The 6,332-nt window shown below is 35.3% G+C and overlaps 1 long non-coding RNA gene across 1 annotated transcript; it reads left to right on the forward strand.

The window, feature by feature from the left end:
• Nucleotides 1-3,125: 3,125 nt before the first annotated feature.
• LOC129374042 (uncharacterized) lies at nucleotides 3,126-5,503 on the forward strand. The gene is made up of 3 exons (XR_008607449.1): nucleotides 3,126-3,413; nucleotides 5,319-5,355; nucleotides 5,447-5,503. It is a non-coding gene; the product is annotated as an uncharacterized LOC129374042 (long non-coding RNA).
• The last annotated feature ends 829 nt before the right edge of the window (nucleotides 5,504-6,332 follow it).

Here is a 6,332-nt window from a genome sequence, read left to right on the forward strand (position 1 = left end):
GAAAGCAAACGGTGTTCTAAAAACTTCCTGGTATATTTTTGTTAAGCTGATGAAGCTCATTAACAATTAAAAAAATTCATAATCATTAAAAACAAATAGAAAATTTCACTTTAGTGAGCAACAAAATGGCTGCCTTTAAGTGTAATTCCTGTTTATAGAAAATGATTGAACTTAAAAGAAAGAATCCATAAAGAGTCAAGCCTTAAAGGAGAGGGGCCTCTCCCTCTCCAGCCCCCCTCTGGATGCGGCCATGCTTATTGAATAAATGGTGTGTTTTCCAGGTTTAATAAAGTCTGCAGTTATTGCTGTGTCTTCAATCAAGCAGCTCAGATCTCACATTAATCACTTATTAACAAAAATCTGTTTCGTTCAGAAACTGTCCTCCGGGATAAATCTGTCCCACCGTTTTTCTGAATTATTAATAAAAAAAATCAGTGCAGAAGGTTTCTGCTCGACATTTAATTACTTCATAGTCTGATGGATGAATATTTAGCAGAACCTGTGGTGCCTGACATGAATCTGGGTTGTTATTAGCAAAAGCAACTGATGACAGTCAGGAGTTGATTTTATCTTCACTCATTTTGTTTCACTCTTCAGGTTTCCTACAGGATTCATGTCTGACCAATCAGAAGGAAGATCATTGATTATCTATAGATTTGGCCATTTATTACCCAATGGACTCATTGCCAGTTTTCTATCCGGTGATGCAATTCAAAGTTGGAAGACAAAAAATGATTCTAGAGCTGTAAATTATGTTTTAAGTTATTGTATTTATGCTTCCATAATTTTCTGAGCTTCAGGCTGGAAGCATCAGTGGGAAAAAACTGTTTTAATTTAGTTTAGGTTATATAGGCTATAACTTTGATATCAGCGTTAAAATATATTAGTTTTCTATTTAAAAACATTTAATGCTGCAAACATGTTTTCCCATGATAAGCACTGGAGCATAAAAAGAGCCAGAAGAGCCTTTAAAGCACAAATAAAACAAAAAATACATGTCAGATGCAGGAATTTTAAGCTTTGGTAGCAAGAATCTGGACAATAAATATCTACGCAGCTAGCGCCGCCACAAACCAATCAGGCATCAGGCTGAACAGCGCTGCGCTGATGCTGATGGCTCCGTGCAGCAGGCAGAAATACTGCATGTTCAACAGACATGAGGCGTTAAACTTTAATTACATTTAACTCTGGATTTCTGCTCATATGTCAGAGCCGTGTGCGTTTACCACCGAGTCAGCGTTTGGAGAAATTATAACAGTCCAAATTAAAACCTGGAGGTTAACATAAACCAGATTTATGAGTGGTTATTATGAGACATCATGTAAAAAAATAAAATAAAATGCTTACAGGATTACTTCAGGTCACTTTTTTTAGTGTTTTTATAGATTTGATACCAACAGCAATTTTAGCAGGTATTTTTTAAGTTCTTTTCATAGAATAATTGTTTTTGCAGAGTAATAATATTTTGGGCTTTTTTCATCCCCGTAATTTTTCTACAAACATCCCATAAAATTGCTGGTTACATTAACTGAGTTACGGAAGAATAAAAACTGATTCTGATGCAGCAACGTCGTTTTTTCTGAGGATGAAAAAACCTTTTGTTAAAACTCAGTTAAAAAAAGATTTTACAGGAAAATAATGTTGAATAAATTTACACTGCTCACAAATAAAAACTTTCCATCTGAGCCTCTAGATCAAATTTGTATAATTTCTTAATTGTAGTTGGGGGCCGCGCAAAATTAGTCCCAGACATAAAAATCAAAAAATCAAGTGAAATTTATCACAAATCTCAGATTTTCTTGCACATTTACAACTTCTCAAGCACAAGAATGTCAATGTTTTTCTCTAGAAACGGATCTTTCTTTCTGTCTGAGTCAGGCAGAATAATCGGCCCGATCCCAGACCCAGATGCTGTCGGCCGGCTCGGATTGTGCGTCTGCTGGGGTCGGCAGACGGAAACAGAGGGATGTAGTTTGAAAACAGCTGCAGTCTTGGAGTGTGTTGTTAATTTGATTGCAGACTCGGCGGACGACTCGGACGCCAGGTGCAGACGGCAGATGGTGTTGCTGCTGGAGGCAGATTTCCCTGTTAAACTTTTAAATAAGTTTGCTCACAGTCAGAGGAGCGAAACAAAAACAAGCGCTGTGATGAATGTTTCGGAGAGTGTCGCAGTTAAAACAGTCCCACTCTGGAAAGAAGCCACAGAAATTCCTCCTAGTCAGACTCACTAGTTGCATCAGCTCACAAGTACAAAAAAATCCCATTTTTAAAAGCTAAAATCAGCAAAATGTTGTGTTTTTATTCCCGACTCAGAAGTAAACAGAGCAAGAATGTTTTTCATTGAACACATGATCCAACATGTTCATAGATATAACTCATCTGTAAACACGGTGTAAAACAATAATAACTGTTTATTATGTGTTAATTAAGGCTGAAAAAGTGACTAAATCTACTGGCTTCTTGCCAAATAGTGAGTCAGGTCACTATTTTATTGATGTTATACTAAATATTTCAGATCATCTAGTCAACAGAATAAACATTCATTTCCTTACACTTATGATATCTAATTTGTTTGTAGGTGAACTGAAAACATCTGTAAACAGATAAAGTAATACTTTTTTATGCACAAGAATATAATAAATAAGAAGTGTCACCATTTGACCACCATTAAAGGGAACCTGTTCTGATAAATTCACACTTGGCACATTTTTGTGTTTCCATTTGGGTCTCAACTGCTTCTAAAAACAGACCAAGCACTTAAAAAAACACCCAGCCGCTTTGTTGGCAATAAGTTTATGATTTTTTGGTGTCTGGAAAATGAGCCAAGCCCAAAACTTTGACAAGCTCTTTGTCGCTACTTAGCAACCCTAGTAGCCCTGTCACCTAGCAACCGAGCTGCAGCACGTTCTGTCAGCTTATTTTACTGCTGCATAATGGCTGCTGAAGAGATGAGCGTTTTGTAGTTGACTTGTCATCCAGAAACCATTTGCTGCGTTCTGGGTTGTTCAGGAGGCTCCGGTTCCTCCTTAGCTGTTCAAGGAAGAGTAAAAGGGCATTTTTACAATGAAACTCATCATAATTCCTTTGACATAAACAACAGAGACCTGACACCCTGAAAGCACAACCCATCCACTGCAGGACACTCAGGAGAAACGTCACAGGGCCATTAGCAGAACCTGCGGAGATTCTGTTCATCAGCAAACATGCAGCATGTCCTCTGTTGTCCCTCGGGGCCGTCGGCCCCGGACAGCACTGCTGACATTTAGCGTCGCCCCAGTGGCAGCGGGTCAAGGGCTGCTGCTCAAAACGATGACATATCGGACACAAAAGGGACAACAATGTGCAGGAGGCTGCAGTTAGCCGGACTGGCAGCTACATTTACTCTGATTCCAAACACCTGGATGCACAGAAAGGTGAAAATGTTTCCTGGTTCCTAATTAACTTTGGACCTTTTAGAAAACCCAATAACAGAACTTCAGCATGTTTTATTTGTGGTGCACTGAAAGGTACTTTATCATTTCACAAACTGTATTAGCTCCACTGTGAGCTAGACTGCTGATGGTGGAGCTAATTCAGCTCTTTTTTCTAACTTACGTTTAGCGCACTTAGCTTGCCCTCAATGTATTTTTATGGCAAATTCTAAACTTGTCATTTTCTTGGCTGTTTTCTAAAATTTTGGTTGAATAAAGTTGTTGAAGTTTTATTTATCAACTCTTCAAGTATGTAGATGTTCATATTCATGCAACTGTTTATGATTAGCGCTTCTGGGTTTATGCTGCTAGCTTTTAGTTAGCGATGCTAACCACTGCTAAAGCTCAAATTGAGAATCAAAATGATGATTAAAGAGGATTTATGTGACTTTGTGCTTTAGCATTAGCTTCCACTAAATACCAAATTGGTATAGCATATTAGCATTAGCAGAACTAACATTCATAGTTAGCATTTAGGGTTAGCGCAGCTAAAAAAATTTGTTAGTTGTTCCCAATAATGGTGTTGCTCAAACTGAAAATGAGAATGGTAAAGAAATTGTATTTAGCTGACTTTGGCCTTTAGCATTAGCCTCTGTTAAAAACAATGCTAGTATAATTCTTCATGGTTAGCACAGCTAAATCTTTAGCAAGCAGAGTCCACCACTGGTGAACCTCAAATTGTCTGTGAGGAAATCTCTCAGGAAAAAAAGGAGAATAAAATCATGATCTAAAAATATTCTTATCATAAATTAAATGTGTAGTTTTAAAATTAAAGAAATTCCTGATGAACATTTAGTTTTTTTGACATAACTGAAGAGAGGGGGTGATATAATTCAGGATTCTGGCGCTGACATGGCAACGTGATTCACTTTGTGTATATGAGTAAACTCACAAGGACAGGCAGTAATTGGCCTGCCAGAGATTCACTTTCTATGATTTAAGGTGGACCGTCGATGCGGCGCACATTCCTCTGCTGTGACACTTTGAGGAAAATAAATAACGCTGCTTCTGTAATAAAATCAGAGCTACATGAAGTTTTTCCACAATATAAAGAACAAAAACACGACAGGGCAGGAAAAATAGAAAAGCTGTATGTATCATTGCTGAAAATAGCAGTTTATAAATGAAAACTGTAATATTAGGTTGGAAAATGTTTCACAGCTCAGCTTGAGTTACACCACTTTCTATAAACATATATAATAAATTACAGTGTAAATTCCATTTCTGTTAGTTTCGCCTTGTTTTTGTCAGTATTGTGTATTTTTTATTTATTTTTGAATTGTATGTAAAAATGACTGATGAAGTTCATTGTCAGATTAAAAGTATATGCTAACTGCATTTCTGTTTCAAAACATTGTTTTTTAATGTTCTGATGTAACATAATTATAAATGTCATCAGTGGAAAATCATCAGTTAAATGAAATCTTTCAAACATCTTTGTGCAATAAATCGATACAATTTGCTTCTCATAGATAAAATCCCTGAAACAAACTGACTCATCATTTATATTAAAATATAACGACCCTACCAATATAACCAATAAGTCAATATATTACATGCATTTATTTATTCGCTTTTAATTTTATGTCTTGAATGAAGAACATGACTCTTTATGCTTTTGTGCAAAATGGGTGTGATTTTCTGGGGGGCCATGGCCCCGCTGTCCCCCCTCTTAGGGGCGCCACTGCCTGTTAGAATATTTTTAGTCTTGTTAGATTAGTTTTACTAAACTGTAAATGATGTCATGATTGGAATAAAAACATCCAGTTATTGTTGCTTCTTCCTAGCGTTTGCATGTCTTTAGTGAAATCTGAGTTCCTTTGTGAATCTTTGGACTCTTTCCTGCAGGAGCCGCTTCTGTCATCTGGTGCCAAACGCAACAGATGTAAACTCACAAACACACACACCTGTAATTCATGCTGACCGTACTGTAGGCTGCACACACATTTACTGGACGTTTGTGTTTCCACACACAGGTTGTTAGTTCGTACGCCAGTCACGAAGCCGGAGCAGACGGTGGAGGTTGGCAGCAGAACCGGCGGGTTCTGTGTGATTTGGACCTGAAGGCCATGAGGGGGGCAGACATGGAGCAAAGTTACACAACAAAGCAAAATAAAGCACTGCACTGTTTTAATAGACATTAAAACTTTGTTTTTGGTGATTTGTTTTTGTTTTTGTCAAATTTAAATATTTAAGATCCTCAAACAGAGACAGTTTATATAGTTTATATAATTTATACAGTTTATATAGTTTATATAGTTTATACAGTTTATACAGTTTATATAGTTTATACAGTTTATATAGTTTATACAGTTTATACAGTTTATACAGTTTATATAATTTATACAATTATATTTATATAATTTATATAGTTTATATAGTTATACAGTTTATACAGTTTATATAGTTTATATAATTTATACAGTTTATATAGTTTATATAGTTTATACAGTTTATATAGTTTATATAGTTTATATAGTTTATATAGTTTATACAGTTTATATAGTTTATATAATTTATACAGTTTATATAGTTTATACAGTTTATACAGTTTATATAGTTTATACAGTTTATATAGTTTATACAGTTTATACAGTTTATATAGTTTATATAGTTTATATAATTTATACAGTTTATATAGTTTATACAGTTTATATAATTTATACAGTTCATATAGTTTATATAATTTATACAGTTTATATAGTCTATATGGAGCCAAAATGGAGGACATTTCTGCCAGAATATTCAGAAATTATCTCAGAACATTTTAACGAGACACTTGAGTTTGAATAGTGAGAAATTTCTTCTAAAATGTCTAAAACATTGTTTCTAGAAGATTAACCTCAAAATTTCTGTTTTTAA

The sequence above is a fragment of the Poeciliopsis prolifica genome, unplaced genomic scaffold (genome assembly GCF_027474105.1).
Source record: "Poeciliopsis prolifica strain line A6 unplaced genomic scaffold, Auburn_PproV2 SCAFFOLD034, whole genome shotgun sequence".
NCBI classification, from domain to species: Eukaryota; Metazoa; Chordata; class Actinopteri; order Cyprinodontiformes; family Poeciliidae; genus Poeciliopsis; species Poeciliopsis prolifica.